The 18,219-nt window shown below is 33.5% G+C and overlaps 1 protein-coding gene across 2 annotated transcripts in view; it reads right to left on the bottom strand.

Annotated features, from left to right (window-relative positions):
* Window positions 1-18,219, bottom strand: part of LOC110371516 (protein Tob1) — a 40,986-nt gene that overhangs the window by 20,509 nt on the left and 2,258 nt on the right. Inside the window, exon 1 of one of the 2 annotated variants that reach the window (XM_064036350.1) lies at window positions 310-431. The exons of the other annotated variant lie outside the window; for it this stretch is intronic. The gene's annotated coding sequence lies outside the window, so the exon portion shown is untranslated. Of the gene's footprint in view, window positions 1-309; window positions 432-18,219 lie in introns of those variants that run through there. 2 annotated transcript variants of the gene reach the window in all.

Genomic DNA, 18,219 nt, shown 5'->3' with positions numbered 1-18,219 from the left:
TAAATCAATGATAGGATGTAGGGCGTTCTGTTTTACGTATGTGCGTCGATTTGTCATTGGTTGTAACAGCAATCGATATGTAGGCATCGAATGGATTACCTGTTTAAATGTCACATCTGTTAAGGATTTTGATTGATCTTTGACATTTAATTTTGAATTATGATTAATGTAAAACATGACATTAATGTCGAGATTTATAAGTCGGCATCGCATGGTTAAATCAAATCAAAAGATAGTTTAGTTTTCACATTGAATTTAAAAAAAAAACATTTACATCTCAAAATTGGAAGACCTAAATCTACAACATACCTTAAAACACCCAAAAATATTTCACTTCACTTAAAAAATTAAAACCTTTAAGCTTCAACAACACACTCGCACAAACAAAATCTTTACACGAAACACGAACTCACACTAGTCCAAATCCTCGACGAACATAATCAGGTAGAAACGAAACGACGTAAATTATATCAACACAATACATTGCTGGTTTAAACTGACAATAGAAGCAAACTATACACCGGCGTGTCAAGGCATTTCCCTATTAAACTTTTGACACGGACTAGACGTGAATAGGCGATAAACTGACCTAAATAAAAGTAGGTGTCATCATTTAAATGTGTCAATGGAAAGTATTATTTATTACATAGTTTATAAAAAAAGTTATTTATTTTCTTCAAAATTTAAAAAAAAATCAGCTACTAGTGTAAAGACGCCAGCAGGTCAACCTACCCGAATCTGTCAAATTTTACCAATCGAACATTAACCTTCCACTATTGTAATAAGGTTTAAAATCTATTGAAGAAATTTGACAGATTGAGACAGGTTGATATGCTGTTGCCTGTACCTTCTTCAAGCTAGCAATTGCTACCTATATAGTACCTACCTAATATATTTGGGTTTATACATAACATAAAATAACTTTTTTGGCTCGATTTTTAAGTGCAAACAAACCAAAGATATGATAAACATGTCAGTAACTGATCCATTTATCACTGACTCATTGTGTTACAAATAAGTATCTACGCAAAAAAACACATTTGTGACGTTTCATGATGGCGCCAGATAAAATATCAACGTTAGGTTTAAATTACATAGATCTACTATGTACCTCATATTATTAGATCTTAACAAAAACATGTTTCTAGACTATGTAGGTAGCAGCGAGATTGCTCGAAAAAGGTACCTCGGCCCTGGTATACACAGGGCGTCAGAAGAAACAAAGCTACAATACAGTTACAGGAAGAGATATAAATTAATATGAAATTCCCACTTAATTAAATCAATTAACTTTCATGAGCATACGAATAAAAACCTATCTGCTTACTTACTACTTACATAAACAAGAAAATGGAAAACAAAAAAAGAATCGATTACGTAGACCGATACACGGCATTCGATAGTACACCTAACCTAGCTACTCGACTACTATGCAATCAATTTACAGTACACCTCATATAGCTACTCGATTACAATGAAATACATATAAAGAGCCCACTTCTAGCTTCACGTCATCATCTAAAAGCCACATCTGTGCCTTCTCACAGATCTCACGTGCAACCATTACAAATATAATTGTGTATTTCATGACCATCTTGTTATGATAATTCGCATGTTAACACTATTTTTGTAAACTTCTATACAATTTATGATTGTGGTGTAAGAAACGTCAATAAGTACATAGTGATAGGTAGGTGTTGTACTACCGGCTTGCGATAGATAGCTATATTAAGCTATAGATAGACTGATTTGCTTGTGATCGTTTAAGTAACTGAAAAAAAAGTTAAGAAAGTATATATAATATGCCGTTGCGACTGTCGTTGCAAAATTCATTCAAATACTAATTATATTGAATTTTTTATTTAGTAGGTACCTATATATAATTAATTATACCTAACATAATATTCAAATTCAAATACTGAACTCTAACTTTTATAGAAGGTATAGCTGCATCATCTTAGTGGGCGAGTCTTGTTATAACTAAATTGAATATCAAAGTTAAATGGCCATTCTTTTGACCTAACATGAAAATGCCCTGATGCCCCTAACGACCCTATAGATTGCTATCAAAGTTTATTTTTATCAGATTGAAGGATAAAATTAAGATTTATTGTTTTAAAGTATATTAATAGAAACATGTTAACTAATTAAATGTAATTATTATGTCTCATAGTTATATTCAAACTTATTTTATCCATGTTTTTGCATATTTTTGGCAACTATCCGATAGTGTAACAAAAGCCTTATTCAACCATCGTGCAATAATATTTTGTTACAGTTAACACTTCTGTTTTTTATTACTATAGTTTAGAAATATTTGAATACACGCACTATCTATACTGCTAAATGAAGAATCAGACTACTTACATTAACCGAAATCACCCAAAAAGTAAGTTTCCTTTGAAACTTTTAACCTCTAAATATAAAAACAATCAATAAAACGTGCGTGTCCCCATCTATTTCAAAGCAAAAACTACTAAAAACGAACTACATTACATACCGATATGGTAAAACCAAGCATGGTGAACTCAAAGTAGCAATATAGGGCAGTGACGTCAAACTTTTCGCATTAGAAACTTTACTAGGTCTCGGTCGGGGACATCGTTTCACGCGGAAATGACACTTAAAGCCTCAAGTATAAGAATCAATTTCCAATGAAGATGTTTGCGGAATGACGTATTGCTTTGAAATTAACCCTGTCTGCACCATGCATTGTATCAGATGTGACGCAAATTGTTCAGTAAACATTTTGAACTGCATTTCTTTGGTATTTAGGTCAGTGAAAAGAATTATTAGTAGATACCTACTCACTATTTTTTGCCTAGAGGAACATAATTTTAAAATAGGTAGTGCAAAATCAACATTTTTTAATCAAATTAAGCTAACTACTAAGACAGCCACCCAGTACACACGAAACTTCCTATAGGTACATATTGTGTTATTGCTGCGAAGAAGTCTCAAGTTTAAAAATCTATCAAATCACTTTGAAAAGCTCTTACTGAAAATATCGATTTTAATAGCCGAACAGCCAATACAAAGTTTTTAGCAAGTCAAGGCTATGGAGCTTTCGTTATGTTTTTAGTTTCAATTTGGTTGCACCTACGTCAATTGGAATGACGTAACAGCAACAACACTCGCTGATAACCTAGTAAAACGTGCAATTTCTTTTTCACTGACGTTTGCAACTACTATATAAATATTAAATGTATGTGTCGAAAACTATTTAAACAAATCTTTCTGGTTCGATGAACTTCTTTAGATAATCAAGATTGTGACCCTAAATTCGGACTATCTTATCTCAATTGTATTTTCCTTACGCTTGAATGTAGGTCTACTTAGATCAAACAAAGTCTACCAAAATACAAAGAAAAACTCTAAGGGCTTTGGCAAGATATAGGTACGTAAAATGTATGTGAACATTTTTAAATAACGTAGGAAACGTAACAATTCCCAAGGAACGTTGTATAATCTGTAACTCGAGTTTGGGGAAATTTCTCAGCCGCGTGGTTTGTGGGGGCGGTCCTTAGATCACTTAACCAACAGGAACCGCTATCAACACAAATCACTATGCGAAAAAGTCTGCACAGCAGCAAAAATTGGCTCTGCCACGCATTTGAATCAAATTATTACACACAAACACGCCTATTTTGTACGATTGACATTACCCAGAGGGGAAGATAAGGCAATGGCATTTCCCGTAGGTTAAATTATCTAAGCAACGACCGGATTATAGTGATTACCCCTTAATGGTCGTACTTATGTTATCGATTAGCGACTCGAGCGTCATCGTTATTAGGGATCGATTGTAACCTTTCTCTTTTGCTTTACTCAAGCTGACTGAAATAGCTCTGTAAATTATTATGTGCACGCGATTTTAAATCCTACTATAGTAGGTATTTTAGTTTTGAATTAGGGCTAGGGTTTGTTAGATCTATTGGATTGTAACCAAAAATGATTCGATTAATTAAAAGTTTCAATTTTATGTGGCAGTACTGATTTGAAAAATTCTTTCACTGTTGAAAAGCTACACTATCTTGCGTAAAAAAGGCTATATTATATTGTCCAGTCACAGGCAGAAGTTCAGTATATGGCTAAAACTTCGGGAAAGGGCCAGGCCATAATAATTTAATCCTTATAGATTTTCGAAATAAGTGCTTAATTATTCTATACCAGTTAAAAAAACGAGTTGCGTACATAGAATATTCTGTTATATCTGTCTGGCGTTTATAACACAGACTAAAATGTAACTTCAGTTAATCAACCATTTGGGCTAACTATTAATAATACTGTTGTCCTTTTCAGTCAGTTCGGAGAGCTACAATAAATTAACTCATTGATGACAATTGAACATTTATCGACTTTGATATTAATTTGAAATAGTTTAATTAGTTATCGGCGTGGATTGGAACCGATTTAATTAAAGGCTTCTGCATTGTTTTCGATACACATTATTAATGTTTGTTTTTGTTTAACTTTTTCACTTGCATATCCATTTTTCAGTAAGTGTTATTGGGAATTAATGAACTAAGTTCATAAAGAATGAACTTGATTGCAAAAAGCGAAAGTGACAAACATATTTAAAAGAAAACAATCATGTTGAACCCAGCATTCAAAACAATTTCCAATCCTCTCGATGCTAAAACAAATATTTGATAATAGTGCTCTCCAAATAAATAGTATTTACCCACCTACAGCAAAGTAGGTAAGGTTAGAGCCGGCTTTCCACAAGGTCATTCGAGATCATCTTCGTTATTACTTGTGCCAGGGTGATCGAGATTTTATGTATATTTAATATGTGAGCAGCATAGATGTTAATATGAAGGCTGTATTTTACGAGTCATACATTTGATAGGGTTTGACCGGGATACAAATAAATAGAAGTACGAAATTATGAAACAAGGTGATTAAAATAAAACAAAGGCATAATAAAAGGCTCAGTAGCCAAACAGGGTAATTCTTCCTTGAATAATTTTTCAGCTGCCAAGCGGAAGAAACCTACATTATTAATCAACCCACACCGTTACTATTCCAATATACGCAATAGCCAGGGAAATAAAGAATAAAAATACCTCTACTAAATCGCGCCCAAACCTCGTATCTAATGTATTATTCATTAGCGCGTCCCATTCGGATCGAAAGCGCCGAAAATGGAATATTCCTATGACATATTGTCGTAAAACATGGAAACATATGGTGGAAGATATCTTTAGGGATAAAAGCATCCAAAGGCACCGTCCGTCCATAATGATTAATGCTGTCCATCCATTCGCAACCACTCGGGGACAGAGGAAAAAACTTGATTGATGAAGAGTCGACGGGGTAATATTTTCCCACTATTTCCTCGTTCCAAATGTGGGTATTTCAGTATGTGGGTTATTGGGCTTATTTATTTGTTGGAGAGCTAAGGGTGACGCGATTTGTGCGATCAATAGGATGATGTAGCAATTTCTGAGATGACCTAGAAAGGGAAGAAAGTTGTGTAGGCGTGGAAATTGTTTCTGTTTTATATAGGTGGGCTATTGTGTGAATATTGATGTGTAATTTGGGTGCTCTTCAGATACACCTCTATTTTACATGGCAGATGTTAAGATGGTTTACTTATTGAGTTAATGCAATTTTCATATAGTTTGCTCTGGCAATTTGGTTGATGATTGTTGATTGTTCTACCTTTTATGTAATCGTACCGTATTTGAATAAAAATTAAGGGTAAGGTAGCTCATAAAATGATCCAGTTTTCGTCCACCCCAGTTTGTACCTACATATTTGAAAACCAACCCGTGACCACAAGAACCTCAAAATGTCGGCTAATTTTAAATTATAAATATAAAGTAGAAGTTTGTTATTTATGTAGGTACTTATTCCGTTTTACTTCAGCGAATATGTTAATATTTCATTTCATGGGAGTTGCGTGGTTAGATTGCTTTATTTAGAGCTTGCAACTGAGTTTTTTTATGTTTGACATATTTAAAAATATGCATGAAATGAGGATAATTTACCGTTAATTGACACATTATAACAACTAACAATATCCCTCGCTTTCACCATCATCCTAGGGACCTTTTCCCGTACCCGGACAAAATTCCTAACAGTGAAAGAATTTAAAAAATCTGATCAGTTAGTTTTAGAGCCCTTATGGCGCAAAAAAACTAAACAAAAAAAAATATTTTTACTATTTAAGTATAGATATCCTTTACATTTAAGCAAGTACCAAATAGACTCGAAACTTCTTTCCCACATTTTTCACATGGCAACTATCTGACGTCACACTAGAGATGTGCTAACAATAAGATCTAACTTTACAATAGTGTTGTCCATATCTTGTAGATGTTGTTGACATCAACAGACCTGTTGTTATGAAACATCCACGTTTAGCAATTTTGAAGTCTTTTTTTCGTAATGACAAGTTACTGATGGCTTGTCAATGGTTGTACAAGTGACATTGATGTTCTTTTGTTAATGTTCAAGATTTTTAAATTGCTGACAGATATATGTATTACAATGACAGAAGCTTGATGAAGATCTGAGAACTGAAAACATGTTTTCAGTTACTGAAAATGCTCGTATTGCTCGTAAGAATTAAAAATTACTAGTTTCTGAGATATTTAAGTGGACTTTTTTACCCGCGGACTTGTAAGAACAACCCACCCACCAACCACCTCAAGTACCTACTAGAATGGTTGACATTTAGCAAAACATGAGTTTTGAATGATGCCTTAAATATGGTGAATTTATCTTCAATCACTGTCAACATTAAGCTATATTAATTTCACTTATATTACCACACCACGCCTCAAATATGGGTTCTCAATTTCCCTCAAAAAGGGGGCTTTTAAGACCGCAGATAATTAAATCCGCTAAAACCTTTAACCCCTTTAAAACCTGCATTTTAGGGGTAGCTGATTAATTAAAATAGATAGGGCTAGAGCCCTGCTCATCCTAAAAAGGGTGGGGCGAAGATACATGGTTCAATGTACTGAAATAATCCGGAAATGACGGCTTAATATGGTTCCTGAAGCATGAAGGAGATTAGGCTTTGACGGCCACCCATCCAAGTGATAGCGGGATTAGGGGTAGCTTAACCATGTCAGTCGACGTCTTTATGTCGTCTCACATTATATACATATGTATGGTTACTCTGTTCTGTATATAAAGTAAACTTGATCTGTAAGTATAGACTTACACGTAAAAGTATATTTACATAGGTATAGTAACATCAAAAATATGTGGTCTTACTCTACGTTTCTAAAATCATTATTGTTATAAGTATTGCCTACTTAATCATTTATTTGCGTTATAACAAAGAAACATTATAGTTTAATGAGTTTCATTTCATAATCCTTCAAATTTCATGCATCATTATTTTCACCTGAAGTGTTTTCCGCGTTTGCATTTTAATAAGGCCCATTAAAATCCAAGTATAAACTTCCAAGGTTGCCACGAGTAAAGATAGAACAAGAAATATTAGGTAACTATTGACGCAAAAATAGCTACTTTTCTGTTACCGAAAAGCAATTTACTAAAGACAGATTAAATGGCGTCCTACTCACCTACTAGGAATTGTTAGAAGCCTCACAAAAGTATTATCCGTACTAATGACTCGGCAAAAATAGGGCCGTGATTAACTAGATTAGTGAGATTACACGCTTTTGGCCGTCTATTCACTTGTTTCATAATAGACGGCCCTATTCAAACGCTCTGAATGTGTGATTAAAACGTTGCAGCGCCTGAAAATTCAAACTTAGGACCCCATTTTAATGATAAACACAAAACTTTGTTTGCATTCGTTAAAGTCCCATTTAAATAGCATTTCTATTTGCAAAGTATTTGCATGTTGTCGAAGTTTAATTTGGAACGCACTTGATTTGAATAGCCTCTAAAAGTATGATTATGTATAATTATGTAAATGTTATTATAGTGATGAGTGATGAGCGCTGTGTAAACAAGAGCATCAATGACGAAACAACAATAACGACAAGCTCCATTTCGTTTGACCACACAATAGGCAGTGTCCGTGACATTGCCGAGGTCAGCGCAGCATTGTATGCCGAAGAAGACTATTCAGCCGTACTATAAAAATTCAAACAGTGCGCTCGCGACGACACGGCGTTACGTCACAAGGCCATGGAAATTATACAATAGTAGTAATTAATTATGGACTGTATGTGATCACAGTAAAACATGTAATGTATGAAACATAAGACCTTCATTACTAGAGGTCAAAGTAAGGTCGCCTTTGATTAGTACCGAGGCTTTAATGAAATGCAAAGTGCGTTATGAAAAAGCGTTTCTTGTCTAAGTTGGGGGAATGGGGGGATTATACGAGTTGGCGCTAGTTTAGTGGGGAGTCGGGCTGTGGGGAGTAGGCCCACTCAACCTTGAGGGTACTATTTAACTACTTGGCTGGGAATTGTTTCCTATCGTTCTGAGGTCTCTTGTTTATTTATAGAAGCGAGTTGCTGCATTGTTTGTGGGCTGTTCTTGTTAACTTTGGTTTTGTGTAGGTGCTGACGTAATCTTATGTGCCAAGATGAGTGGAACTAAAATGGAATATCATTCAAGTAAAGCATATTTCAGACTCGGCAAAAAAATGTAAACAACAATAAAGTTTTTACTGCAGCTACTCAGAATCGGCCCAAGCCTTTTTGCAAAACGTGCTATTATTTGTTATTGTACGCGATCGTAATGTGCAACTGTTAAGAAAATCATTGATGACGACACGCACGTGGACAATACAATGTCACAGTGTCCATTCATCGTCACCAGGGTTGCCAACATACAAAAAGCAATTGACAACGTCAGTAATGTGAAACTGACATTTGAAACATTATCACACTCTTTACTGAGCAAAATATCATGATTCATACACACTTATTATTTACTACATTGCCAGATTTATGCTCTCGTCAATTTTAATTAGTTCGGATGTTTGCCAAATGAATGTGACAACCACATGCTAGATATCGGTTTGGTAGACAATATGTTACGTTGCAATGTCGTTTTGATTTAAATATTAGACGAACATTACTAGCAAACTTTAGATGTGAGATTACATCGAATAGGAAGACGATTTGGGACTTTTATAAATAGAATAAAATTACTAGGAGGTATAACAAAAATAAAAGTTTTTCGACTGATACTAAGACCATTAGACTACTTCCAAAATACTTTTCAATCGTGTTCCCAAACTAAATAGTTGTTAGTAAAAATACTTTTAGCCCAAAAGCCAACAATTTAGAAGTAAATTATCTTCGTAATGGCAGCCCTAGATTTGGCACGCACGCATCACCGTCAGCGGTGCGTGGCACGGTTTTATTTCTATTTATTTTTTCCACAACGCGACCACGGCCGGGAGGCACGACTAGTTCAGCGTAAGGTCGAGAAAAACGTAGTCTGTGTTCGCTTGTGTGATCATGGCCAAATTACTCATTTAAAAGGGGAGTTCAATGTTATTTAGGAAATAATCTTTACTGATGTAATAAAGAGGAAACATTTTTTTGCTTGTTTGTACTCTAAAGGCTCCGAAAGTACTGAACGGATTTAAAAAACTGTTTCACTGTGTGTGAAAGCTGCAGTCTTCCTGAGTAACATAGGCTATATTTCATCCCACTACAGGACACGGGTGAAACCCCAGGAAAATAGCTATTTTTTTTTATAATTGTTATTGATAGCGAATACTTCCTACAATAAGACTACTTCTAACTTGTCTAGTAGGCATATAACAAAGTGGGCTACTGTATTAAAGTTCTGGACAGGAACGCTAAAGTGATACCAGATTTGAAGTCGTTTGATCAGTTTCATCCAGTTAAAAGTCGGATTACATATCTTTCTAGAATATTCTAGTGTTGATGTAACCGTGACATTGAATACATAACTACTGTGATATTACTATAATCTGTTTCACTCGTGTATCATCATCCTCCGAGCCTTTTCCCAATCATGTTGGGGTCGGCTTCCAGTCTAACCGGATTCAGCTGAGTACCAGTGCTTTACAAGAAGCGACTGCCTATCTGACCTCCTCACTCGTGTATGTAAAAAAAATATGTTTTTTGGTTCAGAGACCATTTTTCTGGGTCGATAGCGAATTAAAATTACTTACATCAATAAATCACGCGTATGTTTTGAAAATTTCGGGTAGAATGAGACTCAATTTTTCATATGCATCTGTTTTTGACGTTTTAAGTGATTTGCTTTGTAGTTCGAAGCTTCAGTTATTTATGCACTTCAGTTTTTGAATAAAATTAATTGTTATGAGTTTTGATATGCGAAATTATGTAGTAAAATTGCTAGAGAGAACCTTAGGTATATTATAATCTTTTGGTCATACATGTGTCTATATTTTGTATTTAGTAGTTTCTATCATTTTGAAAGTCATAGGCAACGCAATCAAAAATTATTTTGCTGAAAGTAGATTCAATTAGAAAATTTGCTTCGAAATGTCTAAGTTTATCATATACTCATAATAAACTGAATATGTATAACAAAACAGCAAGTTGGTAGAAGTTATCAAAGTTAAGATTAATTTATGAAAATTGGATTTTGTACCAGATGTAGGCCTTAATGAAATTCACAATTTATTCGAACATTTTATTTAACCAATCAATTATTTTGTATGTTAACAAATGAGTGAGTTAAATAAAGTGGTTAATTTATTATTTGGTGTGAAGTGATAACGTAAATTGATATTTGTAATTGGTTGGTAATTGATATTTTCCAGTTTTATTCGGAGTTTTAGTCACAGATTTTATTCGGAATATATATTTTGAACCACTTTTGATAAAACTGACGCTCAAAATAGTTTGTTCCCAGAAATTCAGTGTTCATTGTTGTAAATAAATTGTTTGTTAGTTAAAGTACGCGTAGTAATTAAAACCATTGCATACCTCAGAATTGCTACTATACTAAAAAGATATATACAAGCGTATTATATTATTCCCATGATGTCTGAATCTTTGCTACTTTTACTTAATTAAAATTATTTTATAAATATTAAAGACGTGTTTCTAATATGAGTAAACTTATAGGTGTATGTGAAATACTGATAATTAAATATTTATCTAGGTGAATCCAGCCACATGTTAGCAACTGGTCCTAGTTTAGCGGATGTGCGGTGCTGCAATCATTCAATATCCTCGTTAGCCGGCTACATCTGACTACAGCTGATATTTGGACGGCACACTTTACGAGTTCTTTGCTCTCTAGTAGATCAGACCTTGGGGATATGTTTGTTAGTTTGCATCTATAGTAATGTTGTAAGGATGAAGAGTTTGTTTGTTCGGTTGATCTTAGCTCAGGGACTGGTCATATTTGGACATTTCTTTCAGTGTAAGTTAATCTATTTAATGAGGAAGGCTGTGGACTAGGTACTTTTTATCCGGCAGGTAAAAGTTCGCCTAGTTCCCATCGGATGCGGGTAAAACCACTGGAGTCGTAGAATACCGTGGAAGCTAGTCGTTTATAAGTAAAAGTATGTCTTAGTTAAAGTCCACCAGGCGGGTTTCAGAATAGGTTACCAACACTTGCTAAAAAGGTTCAAAAATACGACACAGTGGGTTGAGAAAAGTTGGTTAGTGCCTTTGCGCTTTGCTTGACTCGTTTTGGTGGGGGCACTCCCATACCCCAAAAGACTAGGTCTTGTTTGATTCTTAGGTACTTAGTTACTTCTAGTCCATACTTTTATATGAAGACGTGTATATCAGACAGCTGATATTTGAGCGATGAACTTTATGAGTTTCTTGCTCTTTATCGTTAGTATTGCTGAGGCCTTGACGATGTGTTATTAGTGTCATAAAATTTAGTCTGTAGTGTAGTACGGTTGAAATAAACAGGGTATGGCTTTCATTTGATTTTTAATATGCCTAAGTGTTAATGTGTAAATTTTATTGTTTTGCCTAATTTTTTGGTGACATTAAATATTGCAAAAAATTTGCCGTGTCTATCAATTATACCAATAATTCTCATGTAGGTAAGTCATTCTCAATTTCCACTCCACCTATTCAATACACGCTAACTCCATCTTCAACAGTGTCAGAACCACAAGTCAATAGTAGTGTAGGTAAGTGTTTGCATTGACCCATCTGTCCCAATAATAGTTAGCAATTGGCTTTACACGGCAAATGAGCCGGAAAACCAACTCCTGGACTGTTTGCTTACGTCATTATTGTTTGTGCACCTGGCCAGAGTGAAAACTGTTGTTTTGAACTTCGAAAATGGAATGTAGATTCATTTGTTTTTTATTCTATATGGTCCTTACCTTATTTACAACAGAAATGATTAGAGACTTACAAGATACAAAAAAAATATTTATATAGGTAAGACGTATTTGCATTAGAAATAATTACGTGTCCTTTTATATAAGGCTTTATAGACAATTAACTTACTAATCTATCGTATCTTTATTTCGTCATTTACTGTGATTATTCGTAAAAATCAAAAACCTATTTTAAGTACAAGACAATGCGCCCAAAAAATACTTTATTTCTTTTTAATTATACGAAACAATAGCTCTAAAATTATATTGTAATTACATATGTATTATCATGGCATAATAACAATGGGAATTAGTACACTAAATAAAAATACTAATGTAGTTTTAATGAGTCGAAACTCGCATTGATTTTTGTTTAAATGAAGTTAACCCTACAGTACTTAGGTGGTTCTAAATTGACCTTAAATCGAGGTCATAAAAATTATAGTAGTTATATAATGTAGGTAAAGTAATTTTCGTTTTGTAATGTAGTGTTATTACCATAGTTTTTATTCAAGGAAGTAGATACAAACTGAACATAATCGAAATACTTACAATGACGAAATATTGCATAGAATTTTGAACGTCTGCCAGTTTCGTATAATACTAGCGAATGTATTATAGATTTGGCATAAAAATTTCGCTGTGACCTAAATAGAAATGGGTGAACAGTTTCCAGCAATAATTTTGTGAAATTATATCAAAATGTATGCTTGGACTGCGTAGCTTTTTTCTTATTTTACACTTCTGACCCGACTACCTATATATACGAAGCAAATATTATTTTAATGGTATCTTTAGAGATTTTATTCGAATAGTCTCGTGCGCATAAAATACCATATTAAACTAATAATAAAAAGCTAAGGTTATTAAGTTAAAGGTATCCAGACGGAATTAGAATCGTGGGAGGTACCACAAAAAATAAGAGGCAAGAGGAAATAGCTTTTGTAGGTTCTCGTTAAATTTGGTAGCATAAAAGAAAAATATGAATACTGAAATATAACACAATACAGTATGGAGTAGGGAAAGTAATTTCAAGATCTCGGTGAAAGTTAAATACAGCATGTATTTATCTATTTTATATAACATTACAAAGCTGAAGACTTTGTGTATTTGATGGCGCTTTCAGGAATTAGGTGCCAGATCGATTTCAAAAACTATTTCATTGCTTAACTTTTCTTTATCGAATAAATAAAATTATATTAGTATACCTAACTGTCCAACATAATAATGAAAACATTAATAAATAATAGGCAGATTATACAGAATAGTGGTATATTAATCGAACTTTGACATTTCATATATTTGACCCTAATTAGGCTCACAAGTACAAGATACATACTCCTAATATTACCTAGAAATACCACTAATTAATACTAAAGTAAATAAGAATCTATTAATACGCTCCAACCGTGAGAGATAAATATTTGCAAACAAGACTTGTTTGTATGGAAAATAGACTATTATTAGATTTAAAGGACAAATTGCGTTATTAACGGAAAATGGATTGTCATGTTTTTTATTGTTACCTTGTCTTTTCATGGAAGAAGTTTTTAACTGATTGTTAAGAAAAATGCTGGTTTGTTACGTGTGTAAATGTGTGTTTATTTTTTATTCTAGGTTTAGGCTGATATGGTTTTGAACTTCGTACAGTTTGAATTTAGTAGGTATACATTTTCCGTTTTAGACCAAAATATCAAATAGACATTTGGTGTGAATTTCCTAGACTAAGTACATTAATCCTCGCACATTATACGTCCTAGTGCTTCCTAAAGCACCTAATAGAGGTGAAATAGAGTAGGCTAAAGTAATATACTTAAGTAAACAGCTTAGTTTAACAACTTTTATTAGCGTCGGGACTTAATATCACGCGCACTGCCTACATAATGTGGATTAATGATCGACCGAACAGCAGCGGTTGAAATATACCCGTATAAGTGTTCGAAGTTACTAAATTTTTTTTTTTTAAATAATGTGCTGTAAAATACATTTTCTCACACAAATGTCCATAACTGCGAATTTATTCGAAAACGTGTTCGTAAATGCGAAACGCATTTTTACGCATAATTCATACGTAATTTAGTATTGATTTTTATTCGTTAGCTTAAGTGTATTCATGATTCTGTAATTCTAAGTAATTCTTACGCATTGGTTTGAAGTTTTTTCAAAAAGATTGTTATGTAAATGTGCGTATTTTCTTTATCTTTCCATCAATCTTTTGTTAGCCGCTATTTGTTCTGTTGACAGCAAAACGAGAGGCAATTAGTCTGCGTAAGATGACAGGTTAGAATAACCAGCTTGTTAACTTTAAGCCATTATTTAGGATATTTGAAACTATGGAATTAAAAAAAAATAATTTCGTACTTTTTCAACACCATAATTATACATATTTATGTATGGAAAATATTTCAGAATATCTCAGACTCTTTATAATGTAATCTGTACATGACTTATAACATTACCCAATATGAGTCACATTACAAATATTTGACGTCTGAAAATGAGACATATAACATTGAATTAACAATTTAATTCCAGATTACAATGAAATTCTATAATAGGCTTCAGACTCGAAATAGTTACTCTATAATAGTCAAGTAGGTATCCACCATATTTTGCCCCAAAACATTACTTATTAAAGCCTTTATACCGAAATTTGAAGCGAATGAAATTGAGCAAATATTCTCAAGGATGAAACCTCTTTCGAAATATATTTACCAACATAAATCTAAATAAACGCAAATGTAATTTCTACGCACACTATATTTCAAACTAGAAATATGATGTCATATATCAAAAGTAAATTCAGTTAGACATTATAAAAAACTTTTAAAAACTATGTATTACATAATAGAAAAGTCTCGTGATTCGTCTCTTGAGTTTGGCAGTGTCATATCTTTCATATTATGTCAGACTTGGCTCTTTCTCACTAGCCAAGTATTCATTATTTAGTACTAAGTGCTTTCAACTACTCCAAATGAAATTAATTTTATAAAGCATAATTTATGTTTAAAGTTCACTAGATAACGCTGTTCCATATTAATTACTTTTTCATTCTAAAGGGGTCCCGAGCTAGTAATGCTTTCGTGATATTTATGCCTAATTCGAAATACTTTAGTTTTATGAATATTAATTTGGCTGAGGTAAATTGGATTGCGAATATATTAATGAATTAAGCTCGTATTTAAAACAGAATCGACCACTTATCATAGAACACTTGACAACAATAAAAAACACCCACCTAATCAGAATTTCATTGAGTAAATAGTCATATTGCGTGTGTATCTCTCCATCTAGAACGTGTGTATTAGAGGCACTTCCAACTACGTTATTTTGGTCACGTAATATTTTGTAACGATCAAAAAACAATTTCTTATGACCGTCGCAGGAAAATGGAGGCACGAATGCTCCAATAATCTGCTTAAAAGGTCGCTTTTCAAATAGGCCACCGAAACATATTTATGTTCAATTACTGTACGGTTTCTTTACGTATTACTTTCGCTACGACATGCAGGTAAATAAACTGTGTGCCAAAGAAAATGAACGTTGGAAGGAAAACAAAAACTCGTACGTAAGGAAAAGGCCTCCAATATCGTGATTGCGTGACCTGCCGAGGTAAAACGAAGGTGGTATAAATTAGGCCAGCGCGCACTGAACTGTCATAGAAACTACATGTCATCGGGAGGGTTAACTTAACCTTGTCTCTTCAAGGTTACAACACGCAAGGAAAACCAAATTTAAATCTCGAATGTACAGACAAAGTTGATTCGACAAAACTAATTAATATCTTTGGGGAGTGATAAAACTTTTTCAATTATTTTCAAGAAACATTTATGAGAATAACTCTATTATCCAAGTTTTGCTTTGCTAACCCTATAAACGAGTTGGGGTTACATCAGAAATTGAAATTAGGTACGTCTAGTAAATTATCTTGTGTGGATTTCGATCATCATTGTGTTGGTTCGTAATGTAGGCCCGAATCGCGGCCATGTCCCAAATATTTTCAGATATATTTTTTCTCCCGCATCGCTTTTGCTCTAACGACATCATTATGTAGATTTTGGTCTATATATCTACCGTTATCATACCCATCAGATGCAAAGGTCGCTTATTCATTGAATTTGAAAATGAAATCCGTCTGGGATCCGAAGACGTTCTTTATTCTTTGAATCCTGGTAGTGACAACTTTACTAGATAATTATCTAGAACGGTGACGATCTATTTTTGTCTGGATTTAAACGGTTATAATTATAGCCTATTGTTCTCCTGATACTGGAAGATGAGAGGTATTAAATAAAAGCTATTCTAGTGTGACAATTAAACAAAGATTTTGTAGTTATTTTTGACGCATTTGCTACTGACGCATATACAACCTTATTTTGGACACAATAAGAAAGAATTTACGCAAATCGAAAACAATATTTGTTTTGAGGCTTCAGGTAATTGAAAATATGAAAAAATACAGAATTATGACGCGCCGTCCGTAACGAATGTGCCTTTCACGGTAAATCGGTTATGTTCGTAAGGTTCAAGTTGAATTCTTATGGCGAATTAATTTGCTTACACGTGTTTTTATAATTAGCTGTTAGTACCCACTGGTGGTGAATTAATAATAATTAATTCGATTTTAGATTGAAATGATTACCACGTGAATTTAATGAAACTTAAATGTATAATTTGACGTTCATTCCCTGAACAGTTCCTTCATTCCCTTCAAGTTATTGAAGAAGAGGTAGGAAGTAGGAAGCAGAAACAATCGAATATAAGTACAATAACGTAATCAAAACCAAACTTTATCACCACAGTATAGAATCTATTTTTAAATGAACCATTTCCAAATTTGGCTGGTAGCACGCCAGTGGATCTGGCAGCCCCTATATAGATGGTATCGAGCGTTTTTTTCTGGCATTTTGGCGTTGCCATCGGTCCGATGATGCCAGATGATTCGTGACGGTACCTTGACATTATTAATTACGTTGCTAGTTCATTGAAGTGGCGTATGATATGTATGTATTGGGTTTGAACTCGTAGTGTCAGTTTACTGATTAGTAAGTATTATAGCAGAAATAATGGATGCAAAGTTGGTGTTATGAAGATCTGGTTAAATTTTATCTTGACTGAGGAAAATTATAGCTTTGAATGTATCACGGAAGAATAGAAGGATTTATGTACACTTACACTTTCTTTGTTAAGTGATGAACATTTTTTTTTTGTTTTGACTAAGATGTCTGTTACCTACTTGAAAAAAAACTGAAAAATAAAAATGTTTGAAAAAAAAAAAAAACATTATAAAACTTCTGTTTTTCAGGCCTATCTATAACTAAATCATAGTTAAAGATTTTCAGTCTAAGCCATGCCGATTTCATGTAACAATTTAAGGAAACCTAATAAATAAACAGCTGTTTATGGTGGAGTATCACGCTAAAGTCTAGTATTTATTTAAATCAAGGTTACATTTAAAATATTTATAATTTATTTTTTGAAGTTTTATGGCTATGGCTAGTCAGAAACGGTTTGAAAATATGGTGCCTAGACAGGGACCCTAAAATCTAAGTGGCTACTTCATCGAAATCTACAGTATCAAAACTGTAAATTATTTTTTTTTAATAGATAGGTACTTATTGCCTATCGAACTCTTTCGATTCGTTTGTTCTTGGTTGGTTCTTTCAAGTTTTATTTAAGCGAAGCATTATCGGTAATACAAATGAACCTAGAAATGTATTAATTAGTCACGCGATAAAAATATTAAACCGACTTATTAACTAGTTTCTAATTGTAAAACAATTAACATTTTATTCTCTTTGAATCTTGCCAAAACAATTACGTCAAAATGTCTTAATGTTCCTAAGGGCTTGTTGCTAAGATTCTGTTACCAACTGTTGACAGTTTTCCACCAATCACGTGCCAGAGTTTACAGAATGTTATTAAATAGAACCGTTTGATTGGTCGGTTGTTACATAACGGTGTGACGTATG

This window comes from Helicoverpa armigera, chromosome 9 (genome assembly GCF_030705265.1).
Source record: "Helicoverpa armigera isolate CAAS_96S chromosome 9, ASM3070526v1, whole genome shotgun sequence".
In the NCBI taxonomy this organism is placed as follows: Eukaryota; Metazoa; Arthropoda; class Insecta; order Lepidoptera; family Noctuidae; genus Helicoverpa; species Helicoverpa armigera.
The sequence above is the reverse complement of the archived record's forward strand: the minus strand, read 5'-3'. Positions and strand labels throughout refer to the sequence as shown.